At 38.5% G+C, this 21,503-nt stretch overlaps 1 protein-coding gene across 1 annotated transcript in view; it reads right to left on the reverse strand.

The window, feature by feature from the left end:
* The window catches only part of KMT2E (lysine methyltransferase 2E (inactive)), an 87,562-nt gene extending 69,843 nt beyond the window's left edge, over positions 1 to 17,719 (reverse strand). The window contains 1 exon segment of the mRNA XM_027574819.2: positions 17,342 to 17,719. The gene's annotated coding sequence lies outside the window, so the exon portion shown is untranslated.
* Positions 17,720 to 21,503: the final 3,784 nt, after the last annotated feature.

Raw genomic sequence — 21,503 nt, forward strand, 5'->3', positions numbered from 1 at the left:
CTCTCAGTTTTGAAGTGAACCTAAACTTGCTCTAAAAGATGAAGTACATTAATTTTAAAAAATACATGTATGAATACAATTAGTGAACTATCTGTCTGGCATTATATATTGGGGGACCATTCTTTCTACTAGGGTTTTTGGAAAACTTCTAAATACCAGTTCTGCAACCAGCTGAAGTATGGGTACATTCCTCCGTCCCCACCCCAAAGCACCTACAAGTTAAGATAATTTCAATACTATCAGGTTTTTTAATGCACCACGCTACTATTTTTGAGTAGTATTTGTCATCTCCCAAAGAGCTGGAGATCGCTAAACTAGAGTTGTAAAATGTGGCCTTTTAAAGTAGCAATTCAGGGGCACCTGGGTGGTCAGTCAGTTAAGTGTCTGTCTTTGGCTCAGGTCATGAGCCCAGGGTCCTTGGATCGAGTCCCACATCAGGCTCCTTGCTCAGCAGGGAGTCTGCTTCTCCCTCTCCCTGCTCATGCTCTCTTTCAAATAAATAAATAAAATCTTAAAAAAATAAAAGAGCAATTCAGATAAGAGTTGATAGGTTAGCCTGGAGTCCCTGGGTATAAACATACAATTTGTTTCCTATACACACAAAACTGCTCTTAGAATGAGTTTAGGCTTTACTCATACCTGAGAAAATCACTAACAAAAGCTATTTCCTGCTAAAAGTTATCTACTGCCACTTTCTACTTGCCATATGGCCCACAACTACATATCTTAGAATTTACTGCTCACAGTACAAGTGAAGAAAAAAAAATCTTCAAACTTAAGAATAATCACATCTTCCCAAATTCCTTAAAAGCTTACTTTTATGTAATACCACATACTTCAATGTAAAGCATCACATATGTGAAGCATCATACCTGTAAAGCATAATACCACATACTTCAAGGATACAATTTCCTTCTGTTAAAAAAAAAATGCTATCTACATTAGTAATTTTTAAACTGTGCTCCCAGTAGTCCTCATGGAGTTGGTGATTGAGATACTAGGAGAAAACAGAATCAGGGAAGTTAACAAAAGAAAATGAGAAACATGTTCTCCAGATTTAAAAGGAAATGTCTGAGGCTGCATGTCCTATGTGGTACCTATCAAATGGGAAAATGACACTAAATGGAACACTACTTAGCAATATAAAGGAACTACTGATACATGCAACAACTTGGATGAATATCAAAGAAATTATGTTGAGTGAAATAAAAAAGCCAATCCCAAAAAGATCACATACACTATAATTCCATTTACATAAGTCTTGAATGACAAATTACAGAAACAGAGAACAGATCAGTGTGGTTTTAAGAGGGAAACACCAGGGATTCCTGTAGAGATGGAACTGCTCTTATATCTTAACTGTGGTAGTGGATACAGGAACCTACATATGTGATAAAAATGCAGAGACCTAAACACAGACACACACGCCCATGCACACACGCATAAAATTGGGGAAATCTGAACAAAGTGGATAGACTGTATCAATGTCAATATTCTGGTTGTGAAACTGTACTACAGTTTTACAAGATGTTACCATTGAGGGAAACTGGGTAAAGGAAAAACAGTTTCTATTTTTTAAAAAAGATTTTATTTATGTAAGAGAGAGAGGGAAAGAGTGAATGAGCACAAGTGGGGGGGGCAGAGGGAGAAGGAGACTCCCCACTGAGCAGGGAGCTGATGCAGGGCTTGATCCTGGGACTCTGGGATCATGACCTGAGCAAAAGGCAGACACTCAACTGACTGAACCACCCAGGCTTCCCTCTCTGTAGTATTTCTTACAAATGCATGTAAATCTACATTAGTTCAAAATTTTAAATTTAATTTTTATAAAATGACATTAAAATTATGGCCTTCAAACCTTTGAGTATTGACAGAAACTTTCTTACGAATGAAATTTTACAGTGAAATCTAAGCATATATTTTGATTCCAGGATGAAAAATAGCTTGAATCTCCTATGCTTTCCCAAAGACTGCTAATGTCAACCTGAAGTACTATGTTAAGGAGGCCACAGCCAGATACAATGGGACAAGGCCTCAAGTGATCAGTAATATCTGTGAATAGGTACAGTAGGCATTTGTACCTCATATTTGCTGTCTGCGGTTAAAGAGGGTAGCAGGGGAATGTTCCTGCCTATACATCCTCCCACGTACCAGTTAAGTTCCATGAAAAGCCAATGGCTTCCTGGAGAATAGTTCAAAAATCACTGGCTAAAAGAAAATACTTATTTCACTGGTAAACTCTACCTGCCCAAAGCAAAAAATAAAAAATAAGCTTCCAAAAGTAGTGTTGGAGTCTACTGTAATAAAAAGCCAAACAAAAACAACAAAAAAACCTGCATTTATCTTTTAGTCAACCTATACAGACTGTTAGGCTGGTTCATTCTTGCTTATTCAGCCTTTAAATAAGTATCCCACCAGGTAAGGGCATAATTCTTGACTGGAAACAAAGTTGGCAATAATTTTATTCTCTCATTCTTCATTCTAGTCTCAAGATTAATTAAGTATTCCTTCAATCACTATTTTGAATCATTTCTTTCAGACTAAAGATCTTGAGTGCTCTCTTATTTCCCTATCTAAAAACAGTATGTACCAAATCTAATTAATAGGATTTAAACAAATCTTCCAGATTCTACTGTCTACATTTTATTATCTCACACCTGGGCTGACAGAGTAATTTTCTAAGTGGTCTCTTTTCCTATTCTAACTTAACCTTTAAACCAGTGGTTCTCAAACATAAATCCACGAACTGCTACTTTTCATATACCTGGGGTTGGAAGTTGAAAATGATGGGATTCCTAGGCCTCATTCCCATAGATTCTGATTTAGTAGGTCTGGGATGTGGCCTGGATGTCTTATTTTTTAAAAAGGCATTTGCTCCAGTCCTTTATTTTATAACAATTGCTTAGACACTGAACAGATATACTTTGAAACCCACTAGTATCCTAATTTTGCCCTCTTCAAAAAAGCATAGCTCACAATAATTACAGTTAAGTTCCTAATCTCGACATTATCAGGTTACCCTGTTCCGCACTAATATTCCAATACATAAATTCTCTGATTATACCAGTCTTTTTGCTATTGTTGGCATTATCTTTGCTCATTCCCTTCAAATGTTCTAAAGTAATATTCCTTTACATTTGCCCATCCCACCCAACAAAAATCTTAAACTTTCAAGGATCATGTAAGTACTTACTATGCTTCCTTGGAAGCATTCTCAATTTCCTTAGACTTTTCTGCCACAAAACTAGCTTTGAGGTCTCTAGCAGATCAACCTCCCGAGGGCTGTTTCTTCATCTACAAACAAAAATTTAACCAAGCTACCTGAAAAAACTATTCCAGCTATAAAACCTGTTCCACCCTAAACTCTTCCCTTAATTTCCCAAAGAATGTATTATATTTTTTTAAACCACTAGATTACATTTTGACCCATTATTTTGAAATAGCTATTAGATGCTTAGCTCTCTAAACTGGATCATCTACTTTACCCTATACCAAGAACTGAAATATTTACATTTTAGCTATCAAAGCCTAAAACGCGGTGGTGAAGATACCACCTAAATTATTCTTGATTAAATATTTTTCCTCACCCTAACACCTTTAATCCCTTCCTCCCCCTTTTAGATGAACAGGAACATATCTCAAAACAAAATACCTGCCACAGAAGAACATTATTGATTTCCTTCTGGAACTTTGTTTTTCTTATTTTCTTTCTCTTATTACTTTAAAATGTGGAGTCTCTCAAGGCTCAATCCTTTCCATTTCTTGTTTGTACCCCATTCTTCCAGTTCTTTTTAATCCTTTCTTCTAGTCTATTTGCTCACCTAGCCTTTTGTGTGTCTTCAATGTTCCAGATTCATTTTTCCTGGGTTTCCATGGCTCCCACCATCAGCTTCACCATCTGAATAATTTCCAATAATCAACAACCCTTCCAGCTTGTCACCATCGAGTTCTGAATATCTGGTCTCCAAACAATGGATGAAATCTTGCATGTTTTTAAGCACTTCCCCAGATTATAGGGCAACTATTCTATTAATTTAAAATGTAATAAAATAAACTCAAATTTATCCATTTAACATATTTATGTTAACATGTCTAAGTGTTCGGGAATGAGCAGTGAACAAACTTAAGTTGTCCTTAAGGCCCTTTTAACGAGCTAGGGCAATATAATATAATCAAAGGTATCTTAGTTTTAAGTAATTGCCTTTGATAATGATTTGTGTATAAGGATCAATAGAGAGCTAGGATATTTTCAAATGATCTGATTTCAAATTCTTGATCAGCCACTTTTTTTTTTTGAGAGAGAGAATGAGTGAGCACGTGGTGGGTAGGGGGAGGAATCTTAAGCAGGCTCCACACCAGTGCACAGCCTGATGAGGGGCTCGATCTCATGACCCTGAGATCATGACATGAGCTGAAATCAAGAGTCGGATGCTTAACTGACTGAACCACCCAGGCACCCCTTTATCAGTCACTCTTTAACTATGTGACCCTGAGTCTCTCTAGGCCTCTCATGAAAAATGGATAAAATATCTACCCTGCAGAGTTGGTATGAATGTTAGTGCCTTCCCTCTTAGAATTAAAAGCATGAAGTTCCCATTATCCAATCCAATAATAATTTAGTCAATCCCAGTCACAAAACTGTTGACCACTGAAGCCACTTAGTGAAAAACAGAGGTTCTATTATTGTAAATATCTACAAAGATCTTAAAATTCCACATTTAAAGTATTTACTATAGAAATCTTAAGTCTAAAAAAGAGTAATTTCTAAGTATTAACAAACTACAAAATCAGCAAGAGACTAGCAAAATGAATAAGAAAAAATACTTTCCAAGTTTAAACCATTTATTTCTACAGCATTTTCCCCCGTCCTTTTAATCCCAAGACTTCAGAGTATTCAACAATCAACTTCTTCCTCTGCATACATTAATATAAATAGAAAAAACAAAAACAAAAACCCGGAAATGAAAGGACCAGTGCCTAAGAATTAGAAAGCTGAAGCTTATAGAAAAAATGTCTATGCATCTCACTCTCAAGAATGAATTATGGAATTAGGAGATCTAAGCCTCCATTAAGAAAATCACTCAAATATGCAAACTTTATTAACTTATTATAGTATGTCTTGTTCAAGCTTTGAGTAGCCAGTCTTGAAAAGGCATATAATCACAGGGAAACTGTACAAAAGGAAAAATAAAATGTCAAGAATGAAGTTGGTAGACACAAGTGCTATTATTGACCTGTATATTTGCTATGAGACAGGCTACATCCACTTTCACTTTCCAACTTAATTTTAAAGACCTGTCTTTACAAATAGAAAACATTATGTATATACACAGATAAAAAAATAATCAACATGTATTGAGCTGACTGGCCACCCTTATAAAAGTCATTTATACGTGAAAAAAGTGCTGTGCGAAGTTGGAGACTTAACTAGAAGTACTTTTCTCCAAATCCTAATGAACCATTTTACTTCAGGATATAAGAGGCGTAAAATTTAAACTCCCTGTGAGAGTCTAGGCTATACCAGCAGAGAGAGACTACTTTTAAATCTCCACTATCATTCTGGATTAAATTTATGTTTTTGGGTTTTTTTTAAGATTTTATTTATTTATTTGAGAGAGAGAGAATGAGAGAGATAGAGAGCACAAGAGGGAAGAGGGTCAGAGGGAGAAGCAGACTCCCTGCTGAGCAGGGAGCCCAATGTGGGACTCGATCCCGGGACTCCAGGATCATGACCTGAGCCAAAGGCAGTGGCTTAACCAACTGAGCCACCCAGGCGCCCTCATTCTGGATTAAATTTAAATGATAAGATATTCTCAAAGATTACACAATAGAAGAATTTTTGTCTTCTGGCACAATACCAAGTCCATAAGATCTGCCAGTTTTTACTTAAAATTTAAAAATCAAAAAGTTATTACGTTAGTGTATAATTAATAGGTTTTGCTAACATACAGCAACCATGTTACAATATATCAAACAATTACCGGCTAAAATTTGCAACCACACAAACTGATCCGAGGGTTATTAGCCAACACAATCATCAGTTACTTCCCTTAAGAAATATGTGCAAGATCAGCAAGCCAAAATTAGTAGCTACCATACTGCCTTCAATTAGAGGGCGTTCAACTATTTGCCACCAAATGAATCTCGTTTACAATATTAACAGTTAGAAGAGTCCTAAAGAAAAGGAGAATTTTTTTAAATATTTTATTTATTTGACAGAGAGAGAGACACACAGCAAGAGAGGGAACACAAGCAGGGGAAGTGGGAGAGGGAAGAGCAGGTTTCCCGCGGAGCAGGGAGCCCGATGCGGGGCTCGATCCCAGGACTCTGGGATCACGACCTGAGCCGAAGGCAGATGCTTAACAACTGAGCCACCCAGGCGCCCTGAAAAGGAGAATTTAAATCTCACAAGATAATAAAGGTTACCGGATCTTCATAGATCAGCGCATCTATTCAATTCCACAGACATCTGAAATTTGTCATTTCATCTAGACAGAATCCTATAAACCCCAGTGGACAAATCACAATCAGATTCTGAAACAGCATTTTAATTCTTTTTATTTGTGTGTATGTGTGTGTGGTGCATGTGTGTTGTCTAGCAATGGGCTTCACTGAGGGTAACTGAAGTTAAGGGGTGTATTAGTTTCCTAAGGATGCTGCAACACATGACCACAAACAATTCTAGAGACCAAAGTCTGAAATCAAGATGTCGGCATGAAAAAGCATTTTAAGATTTCCAGGATATTAAAAAAAAAAAAAACTGGATATATTTAAACAACAGGAACTCAAAATTTGTGAGTTCATCAAAGTCAGTTAACATGGAGATTCATTTAAAAATTATATATATCTTAAACACTGTATTTTTAATTTAAAATATCATTCACCAATATTTTAGTGTCAAGCTAAAATGTTCTCTTTGAACATGGCTCCCCTACTTGGAATTTTGGGTTCTCATTCTTGTATCAACCCTATCTGTGATACATTATCTATAGTTTTTGGTTTTAGATTACTTCAAGATAAGAAATTACTTAGACACCTGTGAGCAATGTGAATGTAGACTTCATTCTAGATTTAGATTTGTATTATTTCCCCCCTTTTCTTTTAGTTACCTTGCCCATAACTAATTTAACAACTTTCTTTAGCAATTAATGTGTTTTTAACAAGTTTTCCAAAGTAGTTAACTTAGTTTTCATTTAAACAATTCTCTCTTTACACTCATTTATCATTGGTTTATGTTATATCTAATAATATAAACACAAGTGCAATAGGATTAGTGAATTTGGGAACAAACAGGACTCTTTACAAACATTCAACTCAACTAAAGGAAGCAGCACAGAGCAGTTTACATCATTCAACATACAACTGGCATTGGTATTTTTTTAAGATTTATTTATTTATTTTAAAGAGAGAGAACATGAGTGGGAGGGGCAGAGGGAGAGGGAGACAATCTCAAGCTGACTCCACACTGAGCGGAGCCCAACGTGGGGCTTGATCCCAGGACCCTGAGATCACAACCTGAGCCGAAACCAAGAGCGGACACCTAACCCACTGTGCCACCCGGGCATCCCTGGCATTAATATTTTTTAAGTGAAGGTTAAGGAATCTTCTACAATATCTAGATAAAAGGCTTTGGGAAAAATACTATATTAAAAAAATGTATACACACACACACTATAAACAGTGCTCACCACAGCACATGAGAGACAATACGGATAGAGTCAGAAACACTTTTTTTTCCAGAACAGTTACAACACAAACATCTGGAGAACTTACTAAGAATTGTACACATATTAACTCACTGAATTCTCAAAATGACTCTGTAAGATAAGCTCTATTATTATCTCAATTTTGCAGATCAAGAAACTAAGGCACTAAAAGATAAGTAACACGCCCAAGATCACAAGGCAATACAACCTGGTTTGATTATAGTTCTAGTTTCTACTTTTAAGTCCTGTGTAATACTGCCTCTAAAGAAGTATTGTTTGAGCTCTCTTAATAAGCATATATCACTTTCATAATCTTAAGAATTGGAAGGGATAATCATGTCCCAGTATGTCACTCCCCAAAGCAAATTTTTCAGCAGCTCTGCCATAAAGTCCATAATCTTCCATCATGGCATTCAAGGCTTACCACAACTTGATCACAATTTGTACTGCTAGAATTCCAATCCAAGACTCTTATCCAAATAACACGTGGGTTCTGGAAACCACCAGATCATCTTGAATTCGGATGTACAGAAACACAAAAGAGAGAATCTGTCACATGACACTGCACAAAGACTAGTATTCCTTCATTCAGAGAATCTAAAAATAGTGGCCTGCCTTCTCAAGAGGGCAGTTCAGCATGGTTTCTTGGAAAAGTTTAAGTATCAAGAATTGTGACCTAAATTTTAATCCTTGATCAACCACTATCTAAATATATGACCTAAAGAGAATTGTTTAACCTCCCTGCTTTCTGTTCTACTTGTAAAATAAAAGGGAAGAGCTAGAACAGTGTAAAAACCAGCTGAGACTAGTAACTAAAATGCAAATTCAAGACTCCATTAGATGTGATTAAGTAGGTCTGGAATGGGGCTCAAGAAAGTTTTAGTAAGCACCACATAAATAATACATGTGGTCCCTGGACCACAATGAAAAATATTTAAATAAAAGATCTCACAAGTCAATTCTAACTTTAGTTTCTTAACTTCAGTCAATAGGATGCTACTTTACATAACCAGGATGGGGGTTGTGGCCTAAAAGAAAATCCTCAGTTCATGATGGAATTTGTTTTTGCACCTCTCACCCTGTACTTTAAGACAATGGAATATGGTTTAGTAGTGCTACAAACTGAACTTTCATTCTCTTGAGACACAGATACAGTTGATTCAAATGAGTTTTAAATCAATTAAGCACTTGTAAAATGCTGATTCAACTGTATCATCTTATTAATACTCTTTTGAAATATGAGCTTAACTTTCTCAGATGGAAATTTAAAGTTTTGGAGAATATAATCTCCACTCTACAAGTATTCACAAGTCTCAAAATTTTCTTCTCCCAATTTTCTACGAAAATTTCCAAAGAAATTAGTAATTTTCATTCAACATGTTGCCCAGGGCTTAATCAGTAAAATATTCAAATTATCACCCAATTTCACTACCAATATTTTGCTATCACTAAGAAAAAATATGCCAAATTTATAAAAGTATCATTATAATGTAATTAAAGTCTGAATAAGTATTTTCCGTTTCTTATCCTTTTCTTGTCCTTCTGAACTTTTCCACAATGAGTATTGTATTTGTTCCAAAAATCATACGTCACTTTGTTCTAAGAGTTATAGATGTTTGATGCTCTGCTGTATTAAATGTACCATCTCACCAACCCTTTTTAAAAGAGCAAACTTGCATATGTTTAAAAAAAATGTATCTCAATAATTTCAGAAAAAAATATTTTTCTTCAAAAGAATTACTTCAAGGATTTTTTTTTTAATGGGGAAGGGGAATAACACTATAATTAAAATACTTTCAGCCTTGTCTTAGAAATCAAAATACTAGCTAGCATTAGTAGCAAATCATAAACCTAAACAACTGTAACTCAAGGCTCACTTAGTAATTCTAAAAACTAAATGAGGAACTGGAACACCATAATTTAAAAAAATTTAACAACCTATGTATTTATTTTCTATATTCTGAATTTCAAATGACACCAGCATTCAGTAAGCTATTTTAAATCCCATTTGTGTAGAAAACCGACACTATCTGACCCCATCCAAATTATCTATACTTTCCTTCAATTTTTTTTAATCTGTTGTGATTACAAAAGCGATCCGTCTCACAGAAAGACCGGAAGAGAAAACTCACACAATTCTAATTACCCAGACATACATCACTGCTAAAAACTTTGGTGTATCTGCAGCCACGTGGTAAAAACTTATTCAGGCAAGAATCACCAATAGACACTAAATTTAGGAAAGTCTGACAGGAAACAGAATATTTACACAACCTCAAAATACCTTCCCACAAATTACTTAATGGCAAAAAGAGAAACAGTAACTATAGGACGGAGAAACTACTCCACACCTTAACCAAGCAATCAAAACGAACTACTGATAAGGGGCAAACAAACATTAAGTGCATCCAGATGATTAAAACAAAACAAAACAAAACAAAAAACCCACATATTGCTTATCTACAGAAAAAATGCAAAATCTGAATCTAATCATGAAGAAACCTTAAATAAACCCAACTGAGGGACACTGTTTAATAACTAGCCTGCCAAGGTCATGAAAGACAGAGAGACCTGAGAACTAAACTCAATCTGTGATCCTGAATTGGCAATTGAACCAGAAAAAAAGTGCTAATAAAGGGCATAATTGGGACAACCGATGAAAATGGAATATGGACAACAGTCTAAATGAAAAGTATTACATCAATGTTAAATTTCTAAATTTAACCATTCTGGTTACTTAAGGAAACATGGTTGATCTTAAGAAATGCATACTTAAGTATAAGAGAGCATCATATATGCAATCTACTCTCAAATAGTTAAGAATTTTTTTACCTGTACAGAGAATATGGCAAATGTGATAAAATGTTAAAAATCGGGGGATCTGAGTAAAGGGGTTAAGGGAAGTTTTGCACTGTTCACATAACTTCTGTAAGCCTGAAATTATTTTAAAATAAAAAAAAATTAAAACAAAAAACCTCGGTTTTTTGGCAGTATTCCTCAACACACATGCATTTATATTTATATATAATATTTGTATTTTCAAAATTAAAAATGGAATCATCCGTTTGATACTATTTAGTTTCAGAGGCCCTCCCAAGTAACATTTGAACATCCCTGAAAAAAGGCAATTGTTTTACGATGAATTAAGTGTCCTTCTCTTGCTCTCCATCCAAGCAAACTCCCCCACACCATAAATACACACTCTACCACCATCTCCTTAACCAGTCACAGCTAATTAAAGGGATCAAGATGGAGAACAGTGGCTCACTGACACCTTGCCAATTCCTGTGAGGTCCAACTGTACTTTCTTCAAAAAAGTTCTCTAAGATTTCCCTTCAGTCTTATAACAAATCTTTTACTTAAGCTAGTTGTAGCTGATGTCTGTACCTTGTATCCAAACAAACCCTGAAACAGCAAGCTTTTGAGAAGTAGAAATAAACAGTGCAAGGAAAACAGTAGTTACTTAAATTAATCTTTTGTCTGTGCTTGAAAATATGGTTTTGCGGGGGGGGGGGGGCTTAATGGTAAGATGTAATAAGGCTGTGTCAATTCAGCCAATTATGCAGCTTCATTTAAAGAGAAGCAGCAGAAAAGCAAATAATTCAAAAGGAACAATCATTTTCTCAAGAAGAGCTACTATGTATCAGACCAACCTCAGAACCCCAACAATTTATGGCTAATGAAGCAGAGTCTCAACCTTTCAAATCAGTCACATCAAGAATCTTCCCATCTTTTGCCACATCATTAAAGAGAAAATGGGTTTTCAAATTCCTGAAACTTGTCTTTCTTTAAACATATAAAAAAACAAGAGGAATTTAAGAGGTCTCTCTGTAAAATCATAAATAGAAACTATTATGTTTCATTATATTAGTCTGTGAAATACGAAAAAAAGTATTGGGAGAGTGTATCTTGCTCATATATAGTCCCCTGATATGTAAACTTCTGAAAAAATCAAAACTGTTTTCCCGACAATATTCTAATACTTAATTCTTCTCACCAGATTCCTCACTTTTTGCTAAAAACCATTGACACTAGGCTTTACCTTATTCTTAGACCAGCGAGAAAAATGGGAAAACATATTTAATCTTTATTTTTTTAAAAATATTTTATTTGTCAGAGAGAGCGAGCGAGCACAGCAGGGGGAGCAGCAGGCAGAGGGAGAAGCAGGCTCCCCGATGAGCAAGGAGCCCGAAGCGAGACTAGATCCCAGTGGGATCATGACCTGAGCTGAAGGCAGACGCTTAATCGACGGAGTCACCCAGGCGCCCCCATATTTAATCTTTAAATTTACTTAACTCGAATAAGTTTAAAATTATTTATCATAGTAAATTCAGTTAAAGTCTTTGAGTAAAAATTTTTATAAATACCTTTTGAAAACAAAAGTCAAAAGCCAAAATAGAGTTAAACATTAAAATTTTTTCTGGTCTCAGATAAAATGTTAGATAACATAATTCTGTGAACTTGAACTTTAAAATTATCTTACGAATATCACAAACCAAAACAATCTCAATCCCACTGTTCCATTAACTTTATGCTACAGGCTCAGACCTTAAATGCTGCAACCAAGTTAGCTATAACACAGGTGTGATTACTCAATGTTCTTTCTCAATTATAAACTTCAGGACCAAGATGTTTATTCCTTTGGATTAACTCTAAGCAAACATCGAAGGGTTGCTAGAAAATTCTCTCTCTTCAACTGTACAACTAGAATAAAGAAAGCTGCACAAATCATTTTGTTTCTCAGGTCCTATCTTAAAACCAGATTTCACACTTAAGCCAACCTTAAAATGCAAAAATAAATATTTTAACTAAAAATAATGAACAAGTTGATTACTTACTCACTGAATTACTATATTATAGGCTTACTGATGTATGAAAAGCCATAATATCTGTTTTGATGGCATCATAATTCAACACATCAAAAAAGAATTCTGATTGACCTGTTGCATTAAAAAGTACAAGATCCCAAACAGCTTAAATAGTTCTTGTAAATAATCAAATCAGATTCTCCAATAAAGCTGGGAAATTCACCTAACAATATAAAAATGGCTTTCCTAAACTATCTAAAAATAAAATTTTATGTATGAGCTGTCTATGAGGAAGAAAGAACTGATTTCATATTAAGGCAAAATATTTATCAAGTGAAATTTAAGACCCAGCTATTTTCTTGACTCTGACTTAAGTAAAAAGCATCCTAGTTACTAATGGTTAATAAAAATTTCTTGTATTCTTAAAGATGCAAATAACATCTAATTAACTTAGCCTTAGTCACCACCATTTGATTTTTAACGTAGCACTTAGCATGAGTGCTCACAATAACAACAAAAAATTCTTTTGGTTAATTCCTACCTCTCTATACAATACTGTTTAATTGCAAATGGCAAGAGTTTTAAATACTGCTACTTCAATTTAGTGCGCTAAAAAGATATTTTCAACCATAAATACTGCTCTTCCATATTAAATAAATTTTTAAATAATACATATTATCTGTTTAATATTTAAAAAATAAGGCTCTTCCCAACACAGTAAAAGAGACAGTAAGCCACTCCAATTTTAAACTCAGCCTAAAAACTAACATTTATACAGCAATATCTAAAATAGTATCCTTGTTATTTTGCCAGTCGACACAAAAGAGTAATTTTACCATAAAGTAAAAATAATTCTATAGGTAACATTAAAAAGTCTCCCTGAACACAAGTATTAAACATTTATTCTAACATATGACAGGAACAGTCCCTGATCACCCTGAATATTTGAGATGTGTTTGCTTAAATGAGCTTTAAATGCAACAAATAACTGAGCACCTACTCTCTACTGTGAATAAATCCTTTGGAAATGAAAGCTAATTACACATTAGGAAAATATTAAAAAAATAAACAGCATCTTTTACGAAGATTCCACACTAATATTTCTTTAGCAGTTTTTGATAGCTCTTCGAAGTCTTTTTGGTTTTCTCCATTTTAAACACTCAATGATAGTACACATTTAAGTCCCAGTCCAGAAAAGCAGAGCTGTTAGGATTTATATAACACACTTTTAAAAGTAAAACCATAGGTGTTAGACTTTGATGCATGAAAATGGGTACATTATTCTTAGAAATAAGAAACCAATTTAAGAAGTTAGACTTTCACTAAGACTACTAAGGTGTGTGTTAAAGGGAAGAATTTCTCCTAAATTATTAATTGGTTTTTAACCTCACTTCCTCATTTTAGATCCAAGAAGTCCTAGAGCTTACTGTGGTATACATGGTAAAAATTCTCTGGCTGGGAAGCTGTAAGACAGACAAGCCAAAATTGTGAGAGAGTTATCAGAGATCTAAAGAGTTGAAGGGAAATGGAGGAACCCTGTAAAGGTTCTAAACTTAAATTGAGATCAAAAGGATCCTACAATGTACACTGACAACAAAAGGGAAGTATGATCAAAATATAGTCTCTAAAAATAAAATTTACTCTCCAATTACATTATGATTTTCTACAAATCCACTTAAAACCTAATCCCTCAAAACTCAGCTACCCTAAGAACAAAGACCATTTGACTAGTTTTGCCCCCAAGAGACCTACTGTATCAAAACTCACTGAGAATAAAAAACCATGCCCAACCTTTTAATAAATTTGCCTCTACACTCTAATTTAAAACACAGTCACTTGGGTATACATTAACAAAAACCAAACATTTATAGCCATGTTATTTATAAAGTGACCATTTAAAATAAAGTATGATATACTTAAAACATATTATCAAAACAAGCAAACAAAATCCAAAGCAATGAAGCAGCCCAGTATGAAGAAAGCTAATAGCGTGAACGCAGCTTTTCTCATAATTTCTAACTTGGCATTGTTTATTTGAAACCAAGTAAGTCCAAATGCTTTGTGTGTCTAGACCTGATCAAGGTCACTATCAAGAAAAAACAATGGGTGTAGACAGTGTTCCCTCCCATGGCTACATAAACCACATTTCCTTAAGAGTATACTGATTTCCTACATTAGATATTAAGTTTAAAGTACCAACCTTCTGAACCACAGATCTTAACCACATAGTCTATAAAACAAACGCACAATCTTTACACTGCAGTTACGGATCCAGACCTACACGATCACTCAGAGCATAATGAAAATGAGTATTGACCAGAAATCCCTACACAAACTCCTACTACCCACCAACATTTCATTTTACAATAAAATATTTCAAAGATTCTAAGGTTATGTGCTCAGTCTTCCATGATGAAACTCTCTAAGCCAGTTATTTCTACAATTATTTTGCAGAACAGAAAGTTAATTCATATATGAACTTCATGATTCTCTCGTTCCATTGTAAATATTAGAGCAGAATTTACAGTGGAAATAAAAGAATCATGAAAGAGTGTATACTCTCCAACCTTTTTAAGAACTACTGGATTGAAAGGCACTCATCTTTCAGTCAGTCCATATCAGAATGGTCATTAACTGCCATTAATGGCCCACTCATATCTCATTGCTGAGTTCAGGCCAAAAAGATCAACCCCCCACTACAGAGATGAATTTCAATCATTCCCACTTTTTAAAATACTGTTAAATGATACCATTTGATTTTCTGCCTCAATCTTAGATTCTGAAATTAGCATAAAATGGATTCAAGACCCTCTATTACGGTATAGCTGTTATTTAAATCATTAAAACAGACTAAGTTCCACATCCCCAAATAGGTAAATGGGCATGGGGGGTGGTTTCAAGAACTAAAGCCTTACTTTTCTACTTACATAATTATGATAGAATGCTGTAAAACAATTTTAAAAGATAGGAAAGTGTGCAGCTGCACTTCATGAAATACACAAACTTAGAAAATTCTTAAGGAATGCTTAAATACATGAGAAAAATGGATGCAAACTATAATAGTGAGAAGAACAAGCATCTCCACACCCAGTGAAGTAACAGGTTTAGGCTTGTTTGTACAGCTCCCTAAAAATTAATCTGAAAGAGTACCAAAACCAAAATTCACAAAATTGGTCAAGAGGATGGGAAACATTTCACTCTAAATTAAAACATCTAGTCACACAAAATGTTATACTTATACACTTACTAAATATTTTAACTTACTTTAGCACAGTGAATAAAAAACACTTGCACTAAACCGAGCAAAAACTATTCCTTGTCCCAAATATATTTTTTTAAATGTTTAAGAGCACCTACCCTCACTACTGAAATTTCTAAGGCTACCTGAGTGGTTTTTTTTCGAAGTGGTGTCATTTTATTTGCCTCAGGAAAAACCAATAAATCAACTAAAACACAGCATTGTAATTGCAGTAAAATCAACACATTTTTGTAAACTATTTGGGGAAGAAAAGCAGCACAGTCTTTTCATGTAAACATAATAAGCCTGTAATATGCTGCAGACAAACGCACTGCATGGGGTGTGGAGGACCCGAGCTGATTAGATTACCACAACATCAGCCTGGGGCCGCCATTTTTAGAATCTGTAAAGGACAAAAGAGGGAAATTTCACTTTTTACTTCCCATCTCGGAAAATAAAGGAAAAAACGGGGCCATCTTCCAATTAGGTATTGATGTCTCCAGCCTAGAGTTGAATGCCCCTCACTTAATTCTCTCCAAGGTCTCCAGAACTCCAACACCTTACGTTATTCACATCTCTAAAAGGAGGGGAAACAGACACCAAACACACACACACACACACACACACACACACACACACAAACAAAAAACAAAAAAACCCGGGATTTACTCCAAAGCGAACTCTAGCGATTTCTCTCTGACTTTAAATTGTATCATTCTTAAGACTCTAGCAAGAACGGATCTCTACGGAACTGAGGCCAGTGGAAGAGAGCACTCCGGATTGTTTTTTCTCTCCCCCCTCCCTCGTTTAGCACAGTGAACCGTTTGTTTCTCTTCTGTATCTGCTGCCACAGTGTTTGTGCCAATCCCTTGGTCAAAATAAGCTTTTCTGAAATGTGCCATGTTGTGGATTCTAAGCCTCCGGTACAGTAAAGGACGGCGAGAATGCAAGAGGAGTGGGGGAGGAGACTGAGAAGGCTGGGTACTGGGGTGACCACCTCTGGGGCGGGTTTACCCTCTCCCGGAGAGGATGAGGAGCTGTCTTGTTCTCCCACAAAGGGAGATAGAGACCCAGAGCGTCCTTTTAACCCCCTTAGTATTTACCAGAAAATTATACCAGAGAATGCCAAGCAATTAATGGAAGAAGAAGAAAATGGGGCCTATACGGTTTTTCAGCACCTGAACAAGATGCGGTCGAGGAAAGGGAGAGCTGGCAGCTCCTGGGACCACTTCGACACAAACCCTACCAACAGTCACAAGCCTCCCTCCTCACCCAAGCGCCCTTAACCCGCTGCCAATGAGGAGTGCGCCCCCTCCCTAACTCCCACTCCTAAGGGGGTTTAACTGCCAGTTCCCCCTTTCCCCAACCCTAAAACCCGCCATAATGCTCCCTTTCTAGGACAGGGAAGAGAAAGGATAAATTCGATTCAAACAAGCAGCGTCTTGCTCCAGCCCAGACACCTGAGAGTAAACGCTGACTCCCCCAACCCCCCCAAAAGCATAATAATGAGAAAGCCCCCTCCCCCCTGAAACACGCGTCCCTCCACCCCGCAAACCCCAAGAACTCCCAAGGAGACGACAGGCACTGACCTGTGATGTTCACACACCAGACACCCGAACCCCGTTATCTGCTCGACCCCCAAGGAGCCTCTCCACACCTCCGCGAACAGACGACCCCCCGACAGCAGGCACTGCGGACACAGGACCCGGCTCCACACACCCCCTCCCCAAACAGCAGCGCGCAGCCTCTTCACCAGCAATCAAGGAGTAGGGGAGGGGGCACCCAAACAGTCAACAGGAACGCAGAGGCGACGGCAAGGCTGCTCAGAGTGTCTATGCCCCCTCTGTTGCCGCTCCCGAACTCAGGCACGGTCTCCGACTCGGCCCCCTGCGCCCGCTCAGTGTCACTGCCTCTCGCTCTGGGAAAATGGCGGCGACGGCGGCGGCGGCCGCGGCGGCGGCGGCGGCGGCGGCGGCCGCGGCGGCGGCGGCAAGTGCACGGGTTCCGCCCGCCCCGCTCCGCAGGGGCAGAGGGGGAGGGGAACGAAGCTGCCCGCCGCCATTTTGCTTGTGGGCTGCCGCCCGCTGTTGCCTCTTCCATAGAGGCTTGAAGATAACCAACTGGAGACAGAGAGGTGGGCAGAATCTCCGTCTTTTTCACAACAGATGCATTCAACAATTCACAGAAGGTTTGGGGAAGTTTCGGTATTTGGTGGGATTGGTTCTTTACCCCTTTTCCCTGAGCAGCCCTCAAGTGTGGATATCGGCGAGCTTGAGCACGCCACTACTGGGTGGAAGGATAAGGACTGTAGGCCCAGGGAACAACCCCCCCTCCCCTCACCCTCCTAAAGCGATGCCCTTTCTCCCACTCCCCAAACCTCAGTCTCAGTCTTCCCCTCCCCCTCCCCAGTCTGGCCTTCAGCGCTGGGTGAACTCGGTTTGGGTGTCACTCGACGCCCACTAGGGGCTGAGGAGGCTCCAGTGCGCAGACTCCGGGCCCCGGATAAAAGCGGAGCTGGAGCGTCCAGCGCCGTCTCGATGGAGGAGCGAGAAACGGAAGAGGTCGGGGGGAGAAGCAGCAGGAAAAGTACAGCCACCGTCAGCGCCGCTTTCCTGCCACCGTGTATCGGGGTAAAAAGCTGCTGTTGCCGTCGGTGCAGTTGCCGTCGCTGCCTCCTACTTCTTTTGGCCCGGGGGAAGGATTTCCCCGCCGGCGGGACAATGTGCGGGGTGGGGAGCGGGAATTCCTTAATGTGGCGGTGATTAAACGAGGGAGGGACTGAGAGACGGTTATCTCGAAGAAAAAAGGGGGAGGCCAAAGAATAAAACAGGGGTTTCCCCACTAAAATAACACGGTGATCCCGATTCTTCTCTTCGGGTTCTTTCCCCCGAAATGGCGGTTTCCGTCTTCTCGCTGTACAGAGACCCGGAACGCTTGGTAAGCCGAGTGGGGAGAGGCAGAGGCGGTCCGTGCAGCCAATCAGTGCCTGATGTGTTCTGTCGGGCGCGTCGTGATTGGCCAGCGATGACCTCATGCTGCAGCAGCGGGAGGGGCCAGAGCCGTCGGGGGAGGCTGTTGCAAAGGCAGAGAGGGAGAAGTGACGATGGTGATCGTTGCTGCCGCGGCTGATATGGAACCCAAGCAGTGGCGAAGAGAATCTCAAGGCTCTTCCCTGAGTATTTTCTCCTGTCCCTGCCCGAGGTGAGGGCCCCGGCTCGGCCTCTGCGAAACTTTGGGGCGCTGGCGCGGACGAGGAGACACGATTCCTCCCATGACTTTTGTAACTGCGTCAGGGCAAGATGGCGCTGGGTCTCCTTGGGGCGCGGGGGGAGAGGCACGTCCACCGCCGCCGCAGCGCATGTGACCGGGCTGCATTCCTGTGGGGTTTGGCTCAGACCCAGGCTGGGGCGGGGGAGGGGAAAGGGCTTGGGCGGAGGAGACTGTGGTGCGGTCGGCGTTGGCGGCCTGAAGAGGAAGAGATGACTGTTTGAGAGCGCTTCCCCTCCCCCATATAGCTTAACAGCTGCGGCTCCCGGGGGAAAGCCCCTGGAGGGACACTCGTGGGGTGTGACGGCTGTTGGTGGAGGAGAAGGTTCGGTGCCCTATTTTCTTATCTAACCTTTCTCCTTGCAAAGTGCTTACGTAAGGTGGCAGTTTCCTACTGTGAGAGTCGTAATCAACTGTGAGTCCCTCAGGGCCACTGGACGGAGTAAAAAGGAGAGACTAGCTAGGCCACAACGTCAAGAAGTGTCCGTTATTTTCTGGGAAAACGTAAAGTTTCTCAGATTCCAGTAGAAAAATATTTCTTAAATTTGGAAGCAGGTGTAAAAGGTGTAAATAACACCCAGGAACACTTAAAAGTTACCATCTGAATTTTGAGGACCCTTTTCAGGTTTTCTGTACTTCTCATATCTTCCCTATCTGTATATTCTACAGGAATGTGTAGACTTAGTGGATGTGGTTTTCTTTTTAAATTTAGGCGTGATTAGTAATAAGAATAAATCTGCTAGTGCTGTAATTTATATGAAGTAAGGGTGTTTTCAATACTTTTGTCTTTCTGTCGCCCTCTTAACTATGGTTTTTAAAAATAAAAGATGAAATCACTTTCGGTAAATGTTATTCATTAAGATTCCTGCACCATTATGAAGCCTACCTCTTTAAATCACTTCTGTAGAAGTATGGACTGACTTTTAATTTTCGAAACCTTGTTAGTGACGGTCTTTAGTTGGAAAGTTTTTAAGTAGTCTATATTGGTAGATTCTGTAATAAATACTAGTTTTGTTTTTGATTATTCCCACTTAGACAAACAAGCATAGTAGCCGTTAACTAAACTAGTGAAAATTCAAAAGGCTCCTCGCCTTGGGTGGTGGTGAGAGCCGGGAGTTACACACAACAAAGACGTTTGCACGGAAACCTGGCTTGCTTTTTGACAGAACACACCTCGTGCCAGGAGGAAACGTTTGCTGGACCCGAAAAGATGGGTTTAACTCTGGTCAAGGTTATGTTATTTCCTTTAGTGTTAGTTGTAGACTTAGTTTGAAAACAAGATTTTTTATTCATTTGTTTATACTTAAACCCTTGCTAGATTTTGTGGCTTTTTCAGCGAAGTAACAATATGAACTGAAAAGCCTGTAACTAGAGTGTAAATATTAAGTAGTACAAAGATTTTAGAGTTCAGAGTTTTTTTTGTGTTCGTGCATTGTGATTAGAAAATGGGCATCTTGAATAACCTCGAGGATTTGTCACGTTTAAGTTGTGTCTCCCTTAACTGTCATAGCAACTTTTATTTTGGCTCAGGAAAAAGGGAGCAAATATGAAGTCACGTTTTTAAGGTAATTTTCATAGTCTTCGTAGCTTTATTCTGCCTTAATAAAGAAGAGAGGCCATTTTTCAAGCTAACAGAAACATCCTTGTTTTTGTTTTTTTGGTCAGCATGTCTACATTATTCCTAATTGCCAAATCTTGGGCTCTAGTTTTTCTTTTGCCACGTTCCTGTGGCGTTTTAAATATTTGGAATTATTTCTTTGACTACCTTCTTGTTTTATATGTTCTCTCTGGGCAATTTCATTTGTGCCTATGACTTCAGTAAAGCCTCAGTTTTTATCTCATTTGTTAATGCAGTGTTAAGGTATACAAGGGGGCCCACAGGCTTCCTAAACTCCCGTAAAAAATACTGAGCTTGGTACTAGATTCCAGAGAACTTTGTTCACCCATTCCCTCAAAAAATTTTTGCTTCTCATGCTCTTTCATTATTTGAGTAAACCACACCACCCCCAACCTTCCTATATTTTTTATTCAAATCATCATCTCTTGTATAATTGGAAGTTTTACAGTCGGCTTCAGGTGGCAGACATCCCCTAATGGATAAAATACATAGGTAGAGCTGTTTCATACGTTTGTGTCTTTGTCCACACCACCCGAAGTACTTCTTCCCACTCCTGGGTAACTTGCGACTTTGCCTCCTGAAACTTCCAAATTCTTGCTCCCAAGTCGTAGGATGCATTCCTTACATAATGACCCAGCCCAGTGCTTGGTTGGCATTCAGGTGTACAAGTTTTGTGTGTGTGTGTGTTTAGGTGGATAACACTCTGCCAATAAACTGCAGTGCAAACTGTAAAACATAGCCTTCACACTTTTTCAAAAACACACTTGACCCACCAGGGTTTGATGAGGAAATGAAGTGTACATTAGGAGGCTCACAGGCCAGGTTTCCTCCCCTCTGACTTCTATAAGAGAGGAGACGAGGGACTG

This window comes from Zalophus californianus, chromosome 12 (assembly GCF_009762305.2).
Source record: "Zalophus californianus isolate mZalCal1 chromosome 12, mZalCal1.pri.v2, whole genome shotgun sequence".
Lineage (NCBI taxonomy): Eukaryota > Metazoa > Chordata > Mammalia > Carnivora > Otariidae > Zalophus > Zalophus californianus.